This window comes from Peromyscus eremicus, chromosome X (assembly GCF_949786415.1).
Source record: "Peromyscus eremicus chromosome X, PerEre_H2_v1, whole genome shotgun sequence".
Classification (NCBI taxonomy): Eukaryota; Metazoa; Chordata; class Mammalia; order Rodentia; family Cricetidae; genus Peromyscus; species Peromyscus eremicus.
In genome coordinates this window covers 47,951,331-47,957,010 of record NC_081439.1, presented here as the reverse complement: position 1 = coordinate 47,957,010, position 5,680 = coordinate 47,951,331, and the positions used below count along the sequence as shown (strand labels likewise).

The 5,680-nt window shown below is 39.3% G+C and overlaps 1 pseudogene; it reads right to left on the bottom strand.

Moving 5' to 3' along the window:
- Positions 1–4,860: 4,860 nt before the first annotated feature.
- LOC131900275 (U6 spliceosomal RNA) lies at positions 4,861–4,961 on the bottom strand (annotated as a pseudogene).
- Between the last annotated feature and the right edge of the window lie 719 nt (positions 4,962–5,680).

Here is a 5,680-nt window from a genome sequence, read left to right as displayed (position 1 = left end):
TATAATTGGAAACCAGTTGGGAACATTCTTATCATGTATGGGTGTAAACTGCTGCTCTCAGAAACCATAGTTTGTAAGTGAAAATTTCAGTATTAGGTAAAAGATAATTCCTTATGAATTGTTGACCAGAGACTCCCCAAAATAATGCTGAGTATTGTCATTGTTCTTGTTTGTCCACAAGGCTGGAAAGGTAAGATCTTGTTGCTGAGGATATCACATACTTTGGTTACAGGATATTGAAAAAAATCAAGCTGGAATTGACAGCTCCAGTCCTGCTGGCTAGTGTTTTTGGCATCAGAAAGTGTTATTTAGTGTTGTTAGTGGAGAACAATCATTAACAATTTTATCCAGCTGTGGTCCCTGAGGCTCCTATACTAATATTCCAGAAAAGATATGCCCACTGGAAGAATAGTGACGTGACAGTTTTGGTAGTAACCAACTGTTTTCTGACTGGATTTGAAATCCATTCATTGACAGGGAATGAACACCTTAGGTACTGAAAACCCAGACAAAAGCCTATGGCTGGGGAGGTCATAGGCCCTAGGAATGAATCTGCTACTACAGTTTCCTAAATGGTCGTGATATCAAATTGCCTTCTAAGTAATTATGATCATACCCATAGACCAGGGAAGTTCTTAGCCTTGGACAGAGAAACTCTGTTTTGTAGCAGTCAATGATTACTCTGCTCAAAGTGCTGAGAAATGCGGGACTGCTTAGTGCTCTACCATGAATGGGATATCTATGTCACTTCTAATGCATGAACATAGCAGAAGAGGGGTTAGAATAAAATAATAGCTGAGGATGGGGATTAGTGCTTTGACGTTTTGCCAACTGGTTATGAAATGGTTGCTACAAACATGAACACACAGCGGTTATGGTTGTCTGAACAAGGCCTGTGTGACACTGACCTGGTTAATAGTCCATATTTCTGAGAACTATTGACAATTGATGGGTACCACAGGAGGGGCTTTCATTTTATTTAGTAGTGTGGCCACTGGAGGGCTCTACATACTCCACATATTTAGTAGGCCAAAAAAGAGAGAAAGGAATGGCATGTATGATCTTGGCTGGTAACTTGACTACATCTGGAATCAGCTAAAATCTAAGCAATTGGGAACACCCATGAATGATTTTCTTGATCAGATCTTTCGAGTGTGGAAGACCCACACTAAATTTGGATTATACCTTCTGGTATCAGCCTACGTAAAAGAACATGGAATAAAGAAGCTTTTGCTTTTTGCCTGCTTGCCCTCATTCTTTATGGCAAGTTCATCTACCCTGCTGCTGAGGCATTGATATTAGAACCTACTTCTTTAGGATTCCAACATATGCTGAAGACTGGCTGAGGTATCCAGCCTCATAGACTGAAAAACTACCAGATTCTTGGCCTTTCTGTTTGGAGACAGCCACTGTTGTACTATCCAGACTACAGTCATAGCCTGAAAGCTACTCTAATGAATCCCATTAATATATATTCAGGAACAGTGTTGTTCCACTAGAGAATGCACATGAAAGTGTGTGGGGGGACTGGTTGAGGAATAGGAGGAGTTCAGAGGGATGGTAATAGGGGTGGGAAATAAGATCACAATGCATTGCATTGTACGTAGTATGGAACTGTCTAAAAATAAAACAACAACATTGATAATAAACAAAAATCTATTCAATGTAGCTCTGTGAGCACTGCCACAGAACCTCTGCCATGCAATTGTGAGGCAAATAAACCAAATAGTTCCTTACACTATGGAACTAGCTTCTTAGAAGTCAGTGTGGCACAACACTAGCCATTGGTTATCTGTCTGTGTTTTAATTCTAGCAGTCTTTAAATTGTCAAGTAACATGAACATTGGTGGCCACCTAACCATTCAATGACTACATTGGTTATTTGATTCTATGTAATCCTGACAGCCCTTAAATTGGAAGAAGACCCCAATTGGAAAGGGTATCTACAATTCCACACCCTTTACCTCCTTCTTTTCTATGTGCACGTACTAGGTGACATGCTTAATGCACTGTTACTCTTGCAGATCAGCCTAAGAACACTCAATACCCAATGGATAGAGAGTGTTAAAGTTTTAACAGAATGGATAACCAGGTACTACTTTCATCCTCTCAAGAACTGCTCTGGACATGACCACCACTGTGAGCCCAGTGGGAGAGCTGGAGGGCTTATTGTTGGGCAGCAGCACCAGTGCCAAGCCAAATGTAGTTTGTGGACTTCTGAAGACAATAGAGGGCTACATTGCTTGAGGCTGCATTTGACATGCTCCCTCTTATAGTTCTCATTCTCACATTGTGGTGGTTTTTATTCCTATTGTAGCTGGAAATATATACAGATTAAAAAGAGTTGTCTCAGTTGAAGAGAAGAATAAAGAGTTTCACTTTGGAAATTGTGGGGAAAAATATAAAAGTAGGTGTGATAATTTGTCAGTCCTAAACAGTGCTTCAAGGATTGGAAACACTGTTCATCTGGAAACGATCCAGTTTGCCATGTAGTTTGTGGTTTAGCTCTGTTAAATATATACATAAAATATAATATATATATATATATATACTATTATGTAAGTGTAAATGTTTTTACTTATAGCTTCTTACAGAGTTATAGAGTCAAGAAAGGTATACATTATATACAGAGTGAATGATATTAAAATGATTGTAAACTTTTCTACTTCATGCTCTATTCTGTTTGTATCAATATCTATAATTCTATACCTGAGATGTTAGAGTAAGGAAGTAAGTAAGTCCTATCAGATGGCTGCAATCTTCTCTGGAATAAATATCTGGAATCCTCATCTCTGTAGCTCTAAAAGTAAAGATTCATTTATATGTTTATTCCTTTGTAGCATCTTGGTTAAAGCTTTGATATACGCCGGGCGGTGGTGGCGCACGCCTTTAATCCCAGCACTCGGGAGGCAGAGCCAGGCGGATCTCTGTGAGTTCGAGGCCAGCCTGGGCTACCAAGTGAGTTCCAGGAAAAGGCACAAAGCTACACATAGAAACCCTGTCTCAAAAAACCAAAAAAAAAAAAAAGCTTTGATATACAACCAATAATCCCTCTAAAAGATTATTTCAGCAATCTTCAAGTCCTTCTGATGCGGAGTACACACCCTGAGTAAAATTCAGTTTACCTGGATCAAAGACAAAGTTCAGTCCAGTGGGTGAAGCTAATCACATTTTTGAGGAATTATGAATTATTTCATGTAAAGGTGGGGTTCCTGAAGAATATGGAGGGGAAGTGCTTAACCAAAGAATTTTAAATGTTGTAAAACCACATGACTGATAAATAATAAGGCCTTGCTATTCTTAGTTAACCCTTCCCATTTTAAGCCGGGCGGTGGTGGTGCATGTCTTTAATCCCAGCACTCGGGAGGCAGAGCCAGGCGGATCTCTGTGAGTTCGAGGCCAGCCTGGGCTACCAAGTGAGTTCCAGGAAAAGGCACAAAGCTACACATAGAAACCCTGTCTCAAAAAACCAAAAAAAAAAAAAAGCTTTGATATACAACCAATAATCCCTCTAAAAGATTATTTCAGCAATCTTCAAGTCCTTCTGATGCGGAGTACACACCCTGAGTAAAATTCAGTTTACCTGGATCAAAGACAAAGTTCAGTCCAGTGGGTGAAGCTAATCACATTTTTGAGGAATTATGAATTATTTCATGTGAAGGTGGGGTTCCTGAAGAATATGGAGGGGAAGTGCTTAACCAAAGAATTTTAAATGTTGTAAAACCACATGACTGATAAGTAATAAGGCCTTGCTATTCTTAGTTAACCCTTCCCATTTTAAGCCGGGCGGTGGTGGTGCACGTCTTTAATCCCAGCACTCGGGAGGCAGAGCCAGGCGGATCTCTGTGAGTTCGAGGCCAGCCTGGACTACCAAGTGAGCTCCAGGAAAGGCGCAAAGCTACACAGAGAAACCCTGTCCCGAAAAACCAAAACAACAACAACAACAACAACAACAACAACAAAAACAAACAAACAAACAAACAAACAAACCCTTCCCATTTTATCCCTTCTAGTATCTGATCTCTTTCCCTTTCTGGTCTTGCTCCTAGAGCCTGACCACCAAGGCTATCATCATTAAAGCTTCCATTGCCAGCTGGTCTTATATTTGATTTGGCCAATTGGAAGAAACTGTAAGAACCTGGGGTAATACAGAAGAGAAATGGCAGATTTTTTATTTCCTGTTGTCTCCCAACTTGGACCTGTGATTTTGGCTTTGGGTCATCTTTCATGATCACAGTCCCTGCCAGGAAATCCTCCCTCTATAGCTCTATGTCTCACTGGATCCCAGGCAGAGGTACCACTTCATCCTCAAGTACCATCACCATTGCGTTAAAGGATTCCTATTGTTGCTAATGTCTGGTGTTTCATTAGTTCCTGTGAATTTCTTCATTGTGCCCACACTTTTAGAAGTCCCTTGAATCATTTGACATGGGTTTTGTTGTTTTTTTCCCTCCAGAGACCTTGATGATAGAAAATGTGAAGCATTTGTTGAAGATCATTCTGTGGAAGCAATGACAAATTTGGTAAAATTCCACCCAATTCCCAAAATTTTGCCCATCACTCTACACCACAGATCTGCCTGTATTTTTCTAACTTTTTCAGGAAGTTCTTAGGGGGAAAGTCTTTAAAACTTGAACAGCCATGAATTATTAATTTTTTTCTCTAGGTCCTGGCTGGACGTTCTGTCCACAGCAATAGAGGTCTGCAATGAGAAATACATTCTGGAGCATCCTGTCTGCTCCAGCTGCAGATGTGACAGGGAGAATGAGGCTAAGTAAAGATGATGAAACACAAGCTAAATGTACTGGGATGAGCAATAAAGTAGTTTAGTGCTGTAGATGAATTCCTTGAGTTCCTTTTAAAAATATGAAGATTCATGAATTTGCATGTCATGCTTGCACAAGGGCCATACTAATTTGTATAATCTTTCCAATTTTAGTATATGTCCTGCCAAAGTGAGCATTCCTGGAGTTCTTTTACCTACCTTAGTTTTTTTTTTTTCAATTAAGAAAACTGAAGTATACTTTATATATAGTAAAATTTGCTTTGCTAGGCTATATCTCTGTGGAGTTTCACAAACACATACAATCATAAACATCCACCACAATAAAGACACAAAACAGTTTTGTTTTAAATAGCTCCTGCCAGCTGCCCATTTGTACTCTGCCTCTTACTGCCCAGGCCTGCATTGCCTGTTAAGCAATAGTCTCTTTTCCATTCTTATAATTTTGGCTTATCAAGAATGTCATGTAAGTGGAATCAGAGAATATGTATCTTTTGAGTCTGCCCTTCATCTCTTAGTCTAGTACAGTGGTTCTCAATCTTCCTAGAGCTACAACCCTTTCATACAGTTACTCATAGTGTGGTGACCCCCAACCATAAAATTATTTTTGTTGCTACTTCATAAATGTAATTTTGCTACTGTCATGAATCGTAATGGAAATATATTTGGAGATAGAGGTTTGCCAAAGGGGTAACGACCCCTATATTAGAACTGCTGGGCTAATATATTAGATTCATTCATCCATTTGTCTGTATCAGGAGTTTTTTCCTAGTTATTACTGACCAATATTATAATCTGCTTATGCACAATATTTTATCCATTCCCCTATCCACTAGAGAGGGAAAATTTAGTTATTTACACTTTGGAGATATTATTAATAAAACTACTGTCATCAGC